Raw genomic sequence first — 16,473 nt, 5'->3', positions numbered from 1 at the left:
ACCTCAATTTTAATCATCTGGATCAAATGATGGTTTCTTTAATCAAAGGCAAACCACTGCTTCCTTCGGAGAGCCAGGAACCTTCCCGTGCAAGAAATGTTTAGCAATGAACTTTAGACGTGTCTTCTGGTATGTGAAAATTAACTAAGAAAGGTTTCAGAGCATATATGATGTCTGTACCATTCTGCAGCGTGAAACAGGAAATGCATCCAAATGCATTGAGCTGGTATCTGGAATCCTTTGGCTTGAGCCTTTAAATGCTTGCCAGTGTTTTTGCTTGAGGTCCTTTGCTATTTCCAAAGAACTAGGACTCATTACAAGCAACAGAATACCCACTCACCCCACAGCTTTGGTGCTACAAGCAAAATCTGTACCCATGCTATGGTTGTTCATACTCCCACCCTCTGTCTTTGATAACACATTTTCTGGAATCAATTACTATACTTTTCCGTCTATAAGACTCCCCCAACTATAAGATGCCCCCTGTTTTGGGGGACTCAAATTTAAGAAAATGGCGGTGGGGGGGGGAGAGATGGCTCAGAGTTGTTGAGCTTTTTTGAAAGGACTGGCCAGAGTTTTACAGCTTTGGGGGGGGGGATTGCCAAAAATCGCTCACATGCAGCATAGACGCTGATAGCAGACAATTGCCCACTTGCCACAGCGACAGCCAATCGCATACAGACCCTTCCCCAGCAAAAAAATTCTTACCCAACTGAGAAAAGCTGTCCACTGGCAATTGCGCACGTTTCTAAAACAGCAGCCACCAATTGTGGCAGCGACAGCCAATCAACAGCAGTGTTTGCTGCAGAAGCCAATCACCAACCCAATTAGAGAAGCAGCAGCCAATCCAAAGCAGCCCTTCTAGCAGTCACCAATCGTCGCTGAAAGCTCCTGCTTGCAGCTACAGCCAATCACCCGTCCACCCCATTGTATAAGACGACCCGTCCACTATCATTGTATAAGACTAGGCAAGTTTTTGAACATAATTTTAGAGTAAAAAACCCCATGTCTTATATGTTCAGTTTCTGTTAATTGGTTCTCGTGGGAAACTTGCAGATTCTAGCTTCACCAATTAACTCAAGCTGGTGTCAATTTACTCTTGGCAGAAAGCCCAGGTCTGCTTGACCTAGAAACTACTCACTCTGATTGGTTAACGAGCAGCACTCAACTCTGTTATCTAGGATTGCTAGCACAGTTTTGATGTGAGGTGTGTTAGGAGTTAGAAGTGCTGTGTATGGTTTTGAGAGAGAAAGAGAGGATTTATTTTGCTTTGTTTTATATGCAGAAACTCTGCTGGTTTTATTTTTCCTTTTAATAAATCCTGTAAATAGTTATTCTGAGTCTAGCTGACTAGTCATTACCGCCGCAACTAGCTTCCTCGCTGTGCAGGAAAACTCTGCTACGTTTGGGCTAAAGCCAGTAGGGCTATGCCTGACACTTCAAAGTTCCATGAGGTTATGGGCATTGTGCTGCCAGCCTGAGTTGCGGTGGTGTCAGCATCAACGGCGTTGGTTCCAGTAGTTCCAGAAGTTGTTGTTCCTGTTGGTGCAGCAGTTGGACTCTGGCTGGTTCCTGACCGTGGTGAGCTGGTGACGCAGCGGATACAAGGACAACAGCTGCAGCGTGTGAGTGCTGGGTGCTGTGGTTCCTGTTTTCTCTCTCGGTGGTCGTGAGTAGCTGGTTCCGGGTTCCAGGGACATCGCTCTCAAGATGGCCTCACAACCAGTTCAGATGGCTTTTGAGCGTCTGAATGACTCCAATTACTTGCTGTGGTCAGAACGCATGCAGGCAGTGCTGCAGAGGGATCGTCTCTGGCAAGTGGTGAGTAAGTTTCCTACGAAGCCTGATGATGAAGACCTCGATAAAGACCAAAGAGCAAGGGCCACAATTGTCTTGGGGCTGGAAGATTCCCAGTTGCCGTATGTGAGGGGAATCAAGACAGCTAGAGGTGTGTGGCAAGCACTTAAAGAACTCCATGTGCGTGAGACAGCGGTTTCCAAGCTGTTCATTCGCAAGGCATTGTACAAGGCAATGTTACAGCCTGGGGTTACAATGCAGGAACACCTACACAGTTTACAGTTAAAGTTTTCTGCGCTACAGGAAAGAGACTGTGCGTTAGACCAGCAGGAGAAGGTGGCTATTATTTTGAGTTCTCTCCCGGAAAGCTGGGATAATTTAGTTTTGTCTCTAGAAGGCATACAGGAGCGTGATTTATCAGTCAGTTACGTTACTGGGCGTTTGATTGAAGAATGGCAGAAGAGGCAAGAAAGGTCGGTGGCTGCAGAGGCTTCTACAGGTGGGCGGTTTGGAAGGAGTTCTCATGCCGTGCCAGAGGTGAAGCAAAAGCAGCGTACTGGTGAGGAGTCAGCGTTTGCTGTTAGGCGTTGTTTCCGATGTGGGTCTTCAGCGCATCTAAAACGACAATGTCCGGAGTTGGTCAAGTCTCAGTTGCCGGTGCAGGAGCAGAGACGAGATCAGCAGCAGCAGCAGCGTAAAAAGAAATTCTTCAAACGAAAACAGTCGGCTCAGCTGGTGACCGGCGAGGTCAAGATTGCTGATGAGAAACAAGCGGTCTGGGTGGTCGATTCTGGAGCGTCTCGCCACATCGTAAATTCAGATGAATTGTTTGTTTCCAAGAACTCAGCACAGCGCAGCCAGGTGGCTCTAGCAGACGGAAGTACTTCCGAAGTGATTTCGGGGGGTGCAGTTTTTGTTCCTTGTCTTCGTGAATGCCTGCAAAATGTACTTTGTGTGCCTTCATTAAGGAGCAATCTGATGTCTGTAGATTGTTTGCTAAAAGCTGGGTTTAAAGTGCATTTTGAAGGAGACAGTTGCATTATTAAGAAGGCTGGTGAGATTTTAGGCACTGCTAAGTCAGAGGGAGGCTTGTTTTGGCTTAAAGCAGGATCTCAAGTTGCAGCAGTAGTCAGTAAATCTCAGCCTGCAGTGAATAACAAAGCTATACATGACAACTGTGTGCACTCATTGCATAGGAAAATGGGGCATGCCTGCTGGAAAAGTGTACTAAAAATGTCTGAATTGGCTGATGGGGGTAATTTAAAGAGTTGTAACAAGTACCTTGATTGTAATGTTTGTAAAAAGGTTAAAACCCACAGAGTCTCTTACCCCAGAAGTGACAGAGTTAGTGAGTCACCGCTACAGCTGGTTCACATGGATGTAATTGGTCCATTTGCTGTAAGCAGGGGTGGATCGCGTTTTTCACTAACAATTGTGGATGACGCCACGCGTTATTCTTGGGTTTTTCCCATGAAGAATAAGGGTGACGTGTTCACTAAGTTTAAAGGCTGGGTGGCATCTGTGGAAAGATTTCTGTCTGTTAAACTCAAAAGGATTCAGACGGACAGAGGTGGCGAATTTATGTCAAATGCCTTTAGAGATTGGTTACAAAAGCGTGGCATTGGGCATAGAAAAACGAACGTTTTTTCCCCAGAGGAGAATGGTGTTGCAGAGCGAAAAAACAGATCTTTACAAGATATGATGTTTGCCATGCTTGATGATGCTGATTTACCCATGTCTTATTGGGGGGAGAGCATGCTCACCGCGTGTTATCTCCAAAATAGGCTCTTTCATCAAACAATAGGTACAACCCCGTACTTTAAATTGTTTCAGAAAAAACCCAAAATTGACCATTTGCATGTGTTTGGATCAAAAGCCTGGGTATTAATTCCGAAACAAATGAGGAAGAAGGGAGATCCTAAGACCAAACAGTTAGTGTTTGTGGGTTACCAGGAGCTGGGAAAAGGTTTCCGCTTTGCTGAAGGGACAAATGGCATTGTGATCTCCAGGAATGCCAGTTTTTGTGAACATAGTGGCTGGGAGAGACTACATGCCAATACTGAGGTTTGGTTTGAACCTTCCCAGGAGCTTCATGACTCTGAAGGTAGACACAGAGAATCAGAGTCTGAGGGGGAGGAAAGTTCAGATAAGAGCTCTCAAGAAAGTGGAGTTAGCCAGAGACCAGTTGCTAAGCAACAAAAGAGAGGTCGTAGTTCTGAGGAGGAAAGTGGGTCAGAAGAAAAATTTTCTCCCAGAAGATCTAAAAGACAAAACAAAGGAGTGCCTCCGGTGCGTTTTTCTCCAGATACTGCAAATGTGTTTAGTGTAATTGCAGAACCCAAGAGTTTTCAGGAAGTGTTAAAGTTACCAAAAGAGGAGGGAGCTCTGGAAACAGGCAATGGAGGAAGAGATGTCCTCTCTGAATGAGCATAAGGTTTTTACACCAGTGGCAGCGCCTGAGGGGGCAAAGATTGTAGGCTGCAGGTGGGTGTACAAAAGACTTAGGCCCGGTTAGGACATATCTAGGGTTGGAAGTGTGCTGGGCCCAAGATGGCAGCTGCCTAATTAGTCAGCAGAACAAAGTTAAACAGCTACTGACTACATACAGGATGCAGGATTGCAAAGGGGCAGCGGTGCCTATGGATCCAGGTTTCATAAAAACACTTCACATAGATGAGAGTCCTGAATTTGAACATCCTGATGTATATCACTCTGTAATTGGAAGTTTATTGTATCTAGCACAGTGGTCCAGACCTGATATTAGCTATGCAGTAGGCATATTAAGTAGATTGGTCTCAAAACCCACACTAAATGCCTGGAAAGGGGTAAAACAAGTTCTGAGATATCTCAAACAGACAATTGGCTATATGTTACAATTAAATTCTTCAGAGGACGAAATGTTGAGTTGCTACTGTGATAGTGACTGGGGAAATTTGCCAGATAGAAAATCTGTCACAGGACTAGTCATAATGGTCGGTGGAGCTTTAATCAGCTGGCGGTCACGCAAGCAAGACGTTGTAAGTGTGTCATCAACGGAATCAGAGTACGCCGCATTGAGTGAATTGTGCAACGAGGTGATTTATTTCAAGCATTTGTTAGCAGATTTAAATGTAAATTGTGGAGAACCAGTACAAGTTTACATTGATAATCAGGCTTGTATAACCTTAAGTAAAACAGAGGGTTTCAAATCGCGTTCCAAACATATCTCTGTAAAATACCAAAATGTACGTTGCTGTGTACAAGACAATGTAATCACCTGTACTTATGTATCAAGTGAAGAAAATGTAGCAGATGTGTTAACTAAACCATTGGCAAAGATAAAGAACAAGCGAATGTGCAAGGGTTTAGGTTTGCTGGAAAAATAATCTCCTATATAGGTGTATTTGGTGTTAATTGTTCAGCAGAATCTGTGAGGGGGTGTTCAGTTTCTGTTAATTGGTTCTCGTGGGAAACTTGCAGATTCTAGCTTCACCAATTAACTCAAGCTGGTGTCAATTTACTCTTGGCAGAAAGCCCAGGTCTGCTTGACCTAGAAACTACTCACTCTGATTGGTTAACGAGCAGCACTCAACTCTGTTATCTAGGATTGCTAGCACAGTTTTGATGTGAGGTGTGTTAGGAGTTAGAAGTGCTGTGTATGGTTTTGAGAGAGAAAGAGAGGATTTATTTTGCTTTGTTTTATATGCAGAAACTCTGCTGGTTTTATTTTTCCTTTTAATAAATCCTGTAAATAGTTATTCTGAGTCTAGCTGACTAGTCATTACCGCCGCAACTAGCTTCCTCGCTGTGCAGGAAAACTCTGCTACGTTTGGGCTAAAGCCAGTAGGGCTATGCCTGACACTTCAAAGTTCCATGATTATACATGGAAAAGTATGGTAATATTTCTATTGCATTGCACATTAGAAAACATTCACTGCTCTTCTTAGTTTCTCTGTATATGATATGCAGGTAACTTTAGGAGAGATTTGGTGCTTGATGTCTTTCAAATGTGAAGATAAAACAGAACTGAGCTTATAAATGTACTTTAAAGGTGATTTATGATGTGGAAAGCCAAACTGCATCACAAAAGGTTTTTTTCCAAAAGATCAACCAAGTCAGCTTCTTAATAATGTGTGAATTTCTCAAGCTGCAAACTGAGATGCTTGTTTCTAAAAACCATTTGCAATTTTCTGAGCTCATTATTTTCAGAAGAATTCTGTCTCAGACAAATAGTTGAAATTCCACAGTATGAATCATAGAAATTTGAGGACAAAACTAATTAAGTCTCATCTTCTTTAACAGTATTGGAATGTTTAGGGGAAGAGGGCAGGCACACATTTTCTCCAGTATTCAGCTAACCTAACCACAAGCCCACAAGACTTAAGTCACCAGCAGTTGCACTGTGACAAATACACAATTAAATGATCTCAATGGTATTTCTTTGAGCAAATGGTTTCAGGATTTCAGGCTTAGATTTAAATATAAAGTCATCTTATCATGTTTCATCCTGTTCTGACGGAAGCTAACATGACTGTTAACTTGGATGGAGCCTTTCCATGTTCAAAGCCTATTGGAGTGCCAACAGCAGTAAGCACCACAATTATACCAAAGTATTCAAGTCAGCATATGGGGAATCATACCATATTAGTTTCACAGCAACCCTGTGAGGCAGGTTAGATCAAAAAACACTAAGATGCCCAGTAAGCTTCATGGCTGAGCAGGGGTTGAACCCAAGAGTGCATATAGCTATCCTTAAAAAAAAAAAAGAAGTGGGCTTGCCATATTTTTAAAACGGATGTGGAATAAACAGAGTTACTCTGTCTTCTCAATGCTTTTGCTAGATAGTGACTCTAATGCTTTAAAGTCACCAGGCTTGACCTCCCCTCCCTAAGTGCTAGAGGCAGATGCTCTGCCTTTTATTTATTGAAATGCTGCTTACAAGTTTATTGAAAGTGATGTTTTTCTGGTTCCTAATTTGTTTTGGGTTTTTAAATAAATTCTATTTATTTTTCCAAAATAAATTCTATTTAAAAACACACCCAGATGTGTGGAGACCAGTCTGGAATATAAAGATTTGGTCACAAAGGTGGCCTTAGGGCACATTGTATCAACTTGTTTTGGGGACAGAAGGGAAGGAGATTAATTAAATAATAATAATAATAATAATAATAATAATAATAATAATAATAATAATAATAATATTTATTATTTACTATTACTACTTATTCTTGTCAGTGCTTCCAAATGGAAGGTGAACAGAGAGAGCAGGGAGGAGAAGAAATTATGACCAAGAGTCTTCTGGGTTTGCAACGGCTCCTCTGTTTCTGCGTGCGGCCTTGGCAGTTGCCTGGTGGTGCCAACATGCTGGCCTTTTATCATTTTTATTTGATTTTACAAATATAAATTTATAACAAAACCAAATACATATCCATATAGAGAGATTTCTCTGAATCTCGAGACTTCCCCCCATCCCCTCCATGGGTCCTAATGTCAACGTTTTCAACTGCATATTATATCATAGTCTTATATTTTGACACTGGCCTTTTCTCATGTGCTATCCCAAGGTCTTTGGCAGAAGAGTGAAGTAACAACAACGCGGTACAGTACATTGCAAGTGCTCTGGAGAGGAGAATCTGGCCCTCCAAACCTTTCTGGCTCTGCCAGGCCCTCAGGATACTCCCTAGACCAAACCCCTCTTGGCTATGCTTCGCCTGGTTAAAATGTGCCTGTGAACTCTGATAATGCCTCTCACTTGCCTGGTGGGAAGACAGAGAAGTGGTTGTGTGAATGCATGTAGAAAGCAGCCTACTAAAATTAAAGCTAAAATTTTAGCTACTAAAGCTAAAATTTACATTCATTGCTCCACCCAATTTTGCTTCTGGCCACATCCACCACTGGCATGTGACCCCCAGAAGGGAATTCAGTCTTCGGACTGAAAAAGGCTCTCCACCCCGTCCTAGCACAGTACACAGTACACAGCTGGTTTCTGCCCTAATCACACAGAACTGTTCTTCTTGATCCTGGAGAGAAAATTGCACTTTTTGAGTGCATTCGCACAGGGGCTTCACCACTCAAAGTATACACATTTGGATGCACTCAGGTTTGCTCAACTTCAGGTCCAGCACTGTCTTTAGCCCAACACAGTTGCTTCAGCGGACGAAGCACATCCTCCCTCTGTCGTGCATTGCAAATTATTATCTACAAAGTATAGACACAAAATAATTCAGGTATCTTTTGTCTTGTGTAGGGTTACGCAAGCTTTCGAGACAGAACTCTCCATCAGGCAAAACAGAAAGGTTAATAATGAAAAAGTGCCTACAACTGAAACATTAGGAGCTGTAATTCATACCCAGTAACTGTTCATACAAGGGTCTTGGCCCCTGAATAACACCTGCAGCTCCCTCTTCCCACTGCCAGTGGAGATAAGAGCCTGGAAATGTTTGACATCGACAGTCAAAGATCAGAAAGGACTGCCACAGACAACTCCACATATTGGGGCAATTTTTATTTCTAAGCAGGTTTCCTGGCTGAAAAGTGGAACAGAATCAAATAGGATATTGAACAGCAATGGCCCTATTCCTAAATGAAATATATGCAAAGCAGGGTATGGTACACTCAATTCTTCTGAATAAATAAGCTAATTCATAGGAACAGCAGGATTTACCAAAATATCCTCTGAGCAAATAACTCTAAAGCCACGTTTAAAATGTTCAGTTCAGTAGCTGATACTGACCTGCTCAACCAATTATGCCTATGACTCATTTTCTCTAGACCAGAAAAATACACAGGATGTTTTTTTATGCATTACCCGTACTATCTATTGTTGGATAGTTCATATCGTACAGAGTCTAACCACTTTTGCAGATTTCATTTAAGGGGAAATTACAGTGAAATTGCTCAAAAATGGTGCATAAACACTGTGCATGGATAATATGCCACACTGAAAGTTTACAACAAAATTCATATGAAAACCAATTAATCTACTCTTATTGCTCACAGTCTTCATTAACTTTAATAAGGTGTTTGGTGGTGTAAATCTAACTTGCCAACTGCTGCCAGAACCAACAAAACACAGGATCTAATTTCTCCCAAAGCAGATACAATTTCCTTCTCCCAGCTAGCTGCAAACTTGCCAGTTGTACCTTCCAGACAAAGGACTATGGATCCAAGCTGTATATAGAGACACAGGAACAGATGCTATGTGAAAAGTAAATATTTACTTCCAAGTTGTCTATGATGCTAACACTAAGAATCAATGTTTTAAAAGGGCTCTTACAAAGACCAATTCATGGAGGACAATGGCTGCTAGTGATACTGCCTGTATATTCCCCAGCATCAGAGGCAATATGAATATCAGTTGCAGGGGGAAAATAGGATACTGCCACTAGACTTCCCATAAGCACCAGAGTTTAAATGGGTATACCCCACAATCTTTTATTGGAAGTACACTAAACCAGCAATTTCAGCCCCCAAGTATTAAATCCATGGGCGCAATTGCAAGAATGTGTGGGGCAATGGTATATCCCCTTTTAAAAGCAGGGTAGAGGTAAATTTCCCAGTGAAGTTTCAGCTCACAACAGCTATCCTCCTCTGTAAGGGTGGAGTTTATTAAGATTATTTGCTGTTGGAGACTTACAGATCCTGATGGATTCCTGAATGCTCTTAAGAGATTTTCCAGTGGATAGAACAGGTGATCCTGTCAAGTTTCTCGTCCTGCTGTAGAATGGGGAGATGTGGCATGATCGCTTCTGAGCACCCGCTCTGGTGTTGTGGAATCTGCAGTGCATACTGGTATTCTAGGAAGTTGCATGTAACAAAACAGGATGTTTGACGGCTAGAGCCTATGCCCTTTTCAAATGTGGGTTGTTGTTTTTTTGGGGGGGGGGCTTTATTGGATTGTTGTTTTTAATTTGATTATATATTTTGTGGTTTTATATTCTGATTTTGTTCTGTAAACTGCCCTGAGACCTCTGGGTATAGGGTGGTATATAAGTTGATTGATGGACTGATTGACAGAGAGAGAGAGAGAGAGAGAGAGAGAGAGAGAGAGAGAGAGAGAGAGAGAGCGCACCAGTGGCATAAACCTTGATCTGAGGCCAACCGAGCCCTGGTTAGAGCACATAATCCCACCTACAATATGGCAATAAGGGTAGCAAAAAAGTCTTACTTCAAATGCCTCTACTGTGTCCTCAAGTAATCATACAATTAGTACAGTGGTACCTTGGGTTACAGATGCTTCAGGTTACAGACTCCGCTAACCCAGAAATAGTACCTCGGGTTAAGAACTTTGCTTCAGGATGAGAACAGAAATTGTGCGACAGTGGCGCAGTGGCAGGCCCCATTAGCTAAAGTGGTACCTCAGGTTAAGAATGGACCTCCAGAACGAATTAAGTTCTTAACCCAAGGTACCACTGTATTAATGTTTTAAATGATGAGTTTGGGGAAATTGATTTGCTGATTTTATTCTGATATGTTATATACCACTTTACTATTATTATTATTTTTTAAAAAGTGCACCTTATAAATAAATAAATTAGGGGGGGAATAAATTAATTTGGGCCACTGTAATCCCTCAATCTTACATCCCACATCTCTCATTACAGCTTTAGATTTCAATGATTTATTTATGACATTTGCATGGCACCTGATAGCACAAAGCACTGGCGATTAAAGGTTCAGGGAATAGAAACAGATGTGACTAGTGATTTGATGGTGGTTTGGAGGAGGGAACCCATAAAAATATGCAATTTCATTGGATTTGATCTGTGTGTATGCGTGTGCCCTCTCTTACTAACACCCCCTCCCTCCTAACCCCCTCTTTGCCTCACCCAGTCACTGTCTTCTTTCCCCATCTCCTGGTTTCCCAGATTCACTACCACTCACTAGCTGTTCTTTCTCTTCAGCTACTGAAGTGCCAATCTGAGCCTTGAATAGCACATAGAGCTGAAAGGGGAAGTGAGAAAAGGATTGGCAGCTCAGGTGCTGATCTGAGCTTTGAAGAGTAAATAAAGCTGAAGAGTATAAAAAACTGAAACAGGAAGTGGGAAGTGTTCCTCATACAACTTCCTCCTTTGGCTCATACACTTTTCAAGGAGGGAAAACCAAGTCCAATCAAGGAAACTCCAATCAAGGAGTAACCAAGCTAAGACTTACTCCAGATGTATAGGGGATTGAACAGGCATATGCTGTCTCTCTCACGTGTATATTGAAATTGTGGGTCTCTTTTTTAAAAAAATAATATTTATAAAGTTTTCCAATTTAAGAATCCAATAAAAGCCACATTAAAAACACTCCAAATTATAAAATAATCAAAGTCCAAATATTATGCCAAATTATAAATCTTTGTTTGAGTGATTCTGAAATTTTCTGCAAGGTTTTGTAAGTCTACCAATGTTTTTCATGCAAAATGACAAAATAACCCCTAATGTGGCATGTCCCTTAATACTTATTATAGCTTTGGAAATACAAACATTATATGACATGATAAAAATGCAAATACATTTCCATTATTATACCACTACATTGCACTTAAGAATCATTTCTGCAAAATATAGTATGTTCTCAAATAATAGCTCCAAAATTGGTTTTCAGTTGAAAAAAGTAACCCTTTAACAATTTGGTAAATATTACCTTAAAGTTCATGGCATCTAGTAGAATCCATTCACTCATTGTGAACTCAGTAATTGCTTACTCTTGTTGAATCAATGTAAAGAAAGCAGGAGAATAGAAATGTAATTATGCCATGCTGCAGTTTAACACACCAGAAAAATCCTTGGTTGATTTGATTCCTATAAAAAGTTATTTCCAACAAACAATATTTATAAATTGTAATTGATTATCTCATAATATTATTATAAGACTGAGATATAAAAGGACAGAATTCTCCTCTCTCAATTCAGCTACCAGGGCAGTCATGTCTTCTGTGTTGTCTGAGGTTCTTTCTTCCTCCACAAGGAGCTAACACTCTGAAAGAACCTATGTGGCAAGATGTGTTGCTTGTGCTCATATTAGTCAAAAGGGAATTGTTATATCAATTTGATGAAAACAGCTCCTTCCTATCTTCCCACTTACCCATCCTCTGGCTCTCATTGTTGTTGCTATTTATTACCTGCCCTTCAGCCTCAAGTCCCATTGCTACCCATTATCCATACTGATTCAATCATCTCTCTTAGAAGAATTCTCAAACACAATATAGGGTACACAGGACCTGGCCAATGTTTTACTACCTGAGGCAACAGACTATGTGTTGTATCCAAGCAGCATACACAGAGCTCCACTCATGCCCCAAAACCTGCTCTGGAAGGAGGTCCTCCAATCAATCCTCTGGAGCCGATTATGAGGGTGTTCAGGAAGATGTAGGGCAGAGAATAGAAGGGTGGAGTTCTACTGCATAAGTGGATCTCTGTTGCGCAACTAGAATTACAGCATTCAACACAACCAAAGATACTACAATTCCACAAACAGAAGCCAAGTAGGCTGGCAACTGATTTTTACTTCAACACCAGAAATAGAATAGTATCCTTCACAACATGAGGGCAGCAGGTAAGTTTAGGGAACGCCAATAAAGGAGAATGCTACCCCACAGCATGTGCCACCTAAGGGGACTGCCTAGTATTTACCTAATACTAGGAGTGGTCCTCAGTGTACACTTCAATCCTATTTAAATCAAAGCAATTTGCTTCTAAGCAGTGTGCTTGGGTCCAAGATACTAACACACTTAAATCCATTTCATTTACCCGTAAGCTGGGAATAAAAGTGATAGGAAATTATTACCAAAATTGTGCTTTTGGGATGAAGAGTTTTAAAAGGCAGAAACCTTTAAAGGAAAAAGAAAATGTTCCAATCAACATATGGGGTTATTTAGTCTTAGAAACTCAGTGCTGCACTAAACAAAGGGAATAGACAATTTGCGGAAACAGATGCCTTTGAAATACACTAAAGAGGCAGAGTGCCAAAGGGGGAATGCCATGTGTGCTGCTTGTTTATGAATGATTGATAACAATTAGGGAATATGTTTCTGTCATAGGCTTGTTTAAACAAAGAAAACCGGAGAAGACATTGAAAAAGCTTGAAAACAGGATTGGGAAAGTCAGTCCCAGGGTAACAAAATATAACTGAACACAACAAAGAAGCAAACTGCAGCGTTATTTCATACTTTCTTGGCAAACAAAAATGAATACATTCAAATACATAAAAGCTCCAGGTAGGTGGTATGATACTGAGAACTTTAATAAGCATTGCTAGTCAAGAGACAGCTCCTGGAGTCCACTGATAATAAGAAAAAAAGAACCCAGAAACCAGTTTCACAAAGGCACCAAATTTACACATTGTGAGATATGCATGAGTGGCTCCATCTGAATAGCTACCACAATGACTCAGAGGGTAAGCATTTCTAGCTATTACACATTTTCACTCTTCAATGTCTATTAACATAACATGTGTTTATTGAAAGGCAGAATTACAGTGCCTCTGGCCCCAAGCACCAGTGGGTGGAATGAGAAGGGGCTGCACTTATGAAAAACAGGTCACACTCACTCATCTTCCTCATCTTCTGTTGTTCCCAAAGTCCATTACAAGTGAGGTCCCCCTCTCATAGGAATCTCCTGGTCTTTCTTGATTCTGGTGCAACTGTTTATCATCACTAGTACCACCTGCACTAGTGCTTCATTCTATGCCTCACTGAACACATCAAAATGTCTCTCTTAGTAGCATGTTTCACTGGGATACATAAAAAACCCCCACAGCCTGTGCATCACAACCTTTTGCTGTAGGGAAAACAGATCTAATACATGACAAATTCTTGAGTCTGCGGGTCATTATTATGTAGCTGATTATGTTTGTTGTGTTTATTTGATATGGCTTCATTCTTTAGGCTGCGGTCCAAACCTCCTTTGCACTGGGCTGAGGGTTTTTTGGGATTGGCTGGAAGCGTCCCAACACTCAGTAGTGCTGGACCTCCATTGGCTCCCAGTGCCCTTGTTGCTCTGCCAGTATGGGACTCCCTATTCTGTCCACTGAATGTGTGAGTGAGCAAAAATCCCACTGTTGGGATCTCTACAAGAGGTAGCACACAGAAAGCCCCCAAACTTCCATGGACTACAGCCCACTTTATCATTTGCATTTGATTAGTGGACTGAAATTCGCAAAGGTTTATGCTGTAATAATTTGTTACGTCTTTAGAGCACCTCAAAACCAAGCTTTGTAATTTTGGTTGCAACAGACTAACATGGTTAATCCCCTGGATAATGCAGGGCTGTAGAAACCTTGCTTATCTTGGCACAGAGGTTTGTAGTGAGAACAAACACCTTATACATATCTTTGGCACATGTGTTTTAACTGTCAATTGCTATCACATGCCCCAACATTCTCAATACCAAATTTCACCCGTCTCCCAACCGAATGAACATAAAACTTTTCCACCTTCTTCTGTGGAAGTTATGTTCCAAACCAGACATTCCTCAGCTCTTGTCAATGTTCCCTTTGTAATCATGTTATAAGGTGTTCCTGCCACCTTTTTTATTCTAAGTTCAGGTAGACCCTGGCCCTCTTGTATAGGTCTGGCTTGCCCCCAAACATTCCAAGGGCCTAACAAATCCAAATTCCTCCTCTTCCAATAAGCACCTAATCCACAAATTGAGGACACTCAGCTGTGCAGGAGTTCAAATGCTCAGTACCCAATATATTTATAAATTCCTATCTCAACTTAACACAGAGAGTGAGTGGTAAAAAAGGTAAACGGAAGTTGGAATATGAGTGTCCCAAGACAGATGGATGCCAACAAACCAGGCTCTTTCCTTTGGTAGATGCATGACAGCTATATAATTCACCAGCAAAACATTCCCCGTGACTGTAGCCCTGTGACTTAACAGCTACTCAATGTCTCCTTGCTGGGTAATAAATACCCTCTTTCATCAGATGCAGGCAGTTTCAATAATGTTTTAAAATTAATTTCTATGACTTCAGAAAATATTTACAACAAAATGACCCCCCCCATACTGGCTTTTAAATGAGTGGGATGAAATAAACCACAGTGAACAATGAAGGAGTTCTGTATATGGAAAACTCTGCTTTCATCCAAATCTTCTGACTCATACTTGAAATGCCAGTGCAACAGGAGGAGTTGCTGGGCATTTTGAAAACTGCAATGTGACACTAAAAACAGCAACATACAGCAGGCTTTTCTGGGGGATTATTCTCTGACAAAGAAATGTATTATTCACAGTGTGTACAGTATTATCAAGAATATTCAGTATACACAAAAATATGTTTTATTAATTGGTTGTATGAATACTTTATATGTTACAGCTGTAATCCCACTTACTCGGGAGTAAACTGCATTGAGCCCAATAGGACTTACTTCTGAGAAGATGTGTATAGGATTGTGCTGTAAATTATATACATTATGGATTAATTTACTTGCATACTGTCATACTGTAACATTATGAACAATGGATATTTTAAACTGCACATGCTTAGCTGCAATTAAACATTTTCCAACACCAAAGAAAAGTGCAAATAAAGCTGAAGTAGTAGGCAGCCCCATGGAAATTCACAACTTTGTTTCTTACATAGGAAAGGGTGCCATTACACATGTGCACAGTGTCATTGTTGCCTTGCTAAAAACATCAATTATCCTCTGCACATCTATGGTCAGGGAAAGTGCTTCTATGCAAGAGGACCCATGTATGATTTCCAGACAAGACTGACTTCATACATGATATAACTTTTTGAATTCATACATTGTTTACACCTACACATCCATTGCCAAAAGAGCTAAACCCACACCCAAAAATTTTAAAATGTGAGGAGCATTTGCATCTAGTTTCATGCAGTTTTTCTCCCTTCAAAAAACAACAAAAAACTATTTTTATCCCAACCACCTTTTTTCTGTCAAGGAACAAAGCAGTCCAACCAACAGAAAAGAAACGATTGTTTCACTGGAGCCACAACACAGCAAAACACAGAACAACATTTTTGCAATGCATGGCTCAGTCCTCTGCTCAGAGGGCGGCGGGGGGGGGGGGACGGGACAGGAGAGAGGGACTGGGGTGGCAAAGTTCAATTTCTTTTATTTAGTGTATGCTTGGGGTTTTTCTGTCAGAATCACTTGGGGAAGTTCTCTTTCTACAGTATTCGCTTGTTATGTTTCCTTGGTGGGGAGAGAGGTTGGGGTGCCCTAGGGTGTGGTTGATCATCTCTGGCTGGCTGCAGTGGTATTTGTTTGAGGGGGGTTGTCGGGTTAAGTTAGGAAGATTCAATTGTATGCTGTCGGTGGGTTATGAGCTCTTTCTAGTGTGAATTGGCATTGTTATCTTGGAACGTGTTCAGTAGGGCCAGTTCTGGGGTGACTTCTCATACCTGTTTAGTTATTTTGCTTATTTCTGGTATGACTGTGCACACTCCTTTTCTGACTGGGTCCTCGATTACTTGATTTGGTGGGATCTGCTGGTTCAGGCACAGCATGTCTGAGAAGGGATCATGGGGAGGAGGTGCAAGGAAAAAACTGTTGTGACATTGATTTCTTTGGCAACTTGGAAGGGCTGTGGTGGGATCCAGAAAGAGCAACCTGGAGCCCCACTGACCACTTAACTGCTCTCTTCTCCATTAGCTTGGGAGCTTTTCTGAGACGCTTGTGGGGTATGATAGCATCCTTAGACATTTGAGCATCTTTATCAAGATGCTAACAGATCTGTCTGC

At 41.4% G+C, this 16,473-nt stretch overlaps 1 long non-coding RNA gene across 4 annotated transcripts in view; it reads right to left on the bottom strand.

Moving 5' to 3' along the window:
• LOC310688499 overlaps window positions 1-16,473 on the bottom strand; it is a 41,448-nt gene that overhangs the window by 20,263 nt on the left and 4,712 nt on the right. Inside the window, exons 2-3 of one of the 4 annotated variants that reach the window (XR_014516966.1) lie at window positions 9,413-9,572; window positions 8,267-8,946 (exon numbers count right to left, since the gene is read on the bottom strand). The exons of 1 other annotated variant lie outside the window; for it this stretch is intronic. This is a non-coding gene — a long non-coding RNA (uncharacterized lncRNA). Of the gene's footprint in view, window positions 1-8,266; window positions 8,947-9,412; window positions 9,573-16,473 lie in introns of those variants that run through there. 2 more of the 4 variants (XR_014516963.1, XR_014516965.1) reach the window with 2 other exon arrangements.

Source organism: Podarcis liolepis, assembly GCF_965112155.1.
Source record: "Podarcis liolepis genome assembly, chromosome: 11".
Classification (NCBI taxonomy): Eukaryota; Metazoa; Chordata; class Lepidosauria; order Squamata; family Lacertidae; genus Podarcis; species Podarcis liolepis.
Note: the sequence above shows the minus strand (reverse complement) of the source record. Positions and strands in the feature narration are given on the sequence as shown.